The sequence below is a fragment of the Teleopsis dalmanni genome, unplaced genomic scaffold, assembly GCF_002237135.1.
Source record: "Teleopsis dalmanni isolate 2A unplaced genomic scaffold, ASM223713v2 unscaffolded_contig_3150, whole genome shotgun sequence".
Lineage (NCBI taxonomy): Eukaryota > Metazoa > Arthropoda > Insecta > Diptera > Diopsidae > Teleopsis > Teleopsis dalmanni.
Window position 1 is genome coordinate 1 of NW_024034532.1, and position 1,938 is coordinate 1,938.

The 1,938-nt window shown below is 38.5% G+C and overlaps 1 long non-coding RNA gene across 1 annotated transcript; it reads left to right on the forward strand.

The window, feature by feature from the left end:
• Window positions 1–1,192: 1,192 nt before the first annotated feature.
• Window positions 1,193–1,519, forward strand: LOC119664984. Its single transcript, XR_005251318.1, has 3 exons — window positions 1,193–1,225; window positions 1,301–1,380; window positions 1,431–1,519. It is a non-coding gene; the product is annotated as an uncharacterized LOC119664984 (long non-coding RNA).
• Window positions 1,520–1,938: the final 419 nt, after the last annotated feature.

A 1,938-nucleotide genomic window follows, 5' to 3' on the forward strand; every position in this document is an offset into this window, starting at 1 on the left:
GAGATCAACTCATAAATGTCTTAAATGCTTTCGTCAACGCCAGCTAACAACACAACAGTTCATGACTGATCTACAAGCAGTGCGGGTTCGACAAGCACATCCCTTTGAAAATATAGGGTGTGATTACGCTGGACTCTTCACACTGAAATTATATAACGGAAAAAATGCACGTACCTCTAAGGGGTATATTTGCTTATTTGTTTGCCTTGTTGCATCTGCCATACATCTCGAACTCGCTACTGACCTAAGTACTAATTGTGTCTTAGCAGCACTTCGCCGTTTCACGTCCCGTCGTGGAAAGTGTTCTTCAATCTTTAGCGATAATGGAAGGAATTTTCTTGGTGCTTCTCATGTGTTGAACGAGATACATAAAGCAATTATGTCACAGTCTCAGAACGAAATCATTTCCGCATCTTTAGCAGAAGACGGAATCCGATGGAGTTCTATTCCACCAAATGCGCTACATTGGGGTGGAATCTGGGAATCGGCAGTGCAATTTAGTCAAGTTACGTCTACGTCGCATAATTGGCAATGCAGTGCTTACGTTTGAGCAGATGAATACCTTGCTGACACAAATTGAAGCGGTTGTGAATTCTCGTCCCCTAAGCGCTACATCAGACTCGGATACTAATTATCTTTCTCGTTCTCATTTTTTTAATTGGTCGTCTGTACACGTTGGTGCCAGAAGACGATCTAAGTCATGTAAACGTCAACAAATTAGACTACTGGCAGCACATACAAAATATGGTTCAAGGATTTTGGCGTACATAGCATCAGGAATACTTAACATCCCTACAAAACCGTCCGAAATGGTTTCGTCGGCAACCAAATATAGCTGTGAGCAGCATAGTGGTCATTAAGGAATCGAACATACCACCAGCAAAGTGGCTTATGGCTAAGGTAACTGAAATACACCCTGGTTCAGATGGGCTCGTTCGAGTTGTAAAACTTCACACTGCCCACGGGGAGATAACGCGACCCATTACGAAGATTGTTGTTTAACTATATTCTGAAACGCTGTTCCAGGGTCGCCCAGAATGTTCGTGAACCGAAATACACATTATTCGTTGTTACAGATTGCATTGTGATTGCAGCTTTTTATACATTTGTTATAAAAAGCAAAATTCATTGAAACACCGCCTTTTTGTGTGCACACTTTTTTTTGGTATTCTTGATTCTTCATTGTGTACATGTGGTTTTTTGTGTTTTGTTGAAATTTAAATTTGTAAGACTTTTTAATTAAAAAAATAAACGAAGTATCTATTGATCAATAATATATAAGGTGTATTATTTACCACAGGGCATTCAACTTCTGCCTGGATTGGTCGACACTCCTTTATTGATGACTGTATTAATGGCTTGAACTGCGAAGAAACATATGTATATATCAGTTTCTTTAAATTTCATCATACTTATCTGATTTATTTCAGCACACTCTTGCTGTTCCGATAACTGTGAAAGCGTAAACCCATTCGCGTTCAGTGTATCACAAAACTTGGAGGCAAAATCAAAACCAAGCAAAGCGTCGTACTCTATTTTATCATCTGACAACACGTCAAAACTTTGTTGAACTTCATCATCATCAACCTTAGTGTATCACAAAACTTGGAGGCAAAATCAAAACCAAGCAAAGCGTCGTACTCTATTTTATCATCTGACAACACGTCAAAACTTTGTTGAACTTCATCATCATCAACCTTAACCAAGCCCGTAACAATACCCAATGGCGTAATATTTCTTTTACCCAGACCACGATTGACACTTTTGCATGTCCACATTCACCAATTTTTTATAAATGCTGTTTTTTACAGTTGACACATCTGCCCCTGTATCAACGAGACTTCCACATTGTTCAATTTAATTTTTTTTAATTCGGTCTTTTTTAATGACAACATGTACGTCTCTTGTATTATTTGGACAATTTTTGGATATATGTCC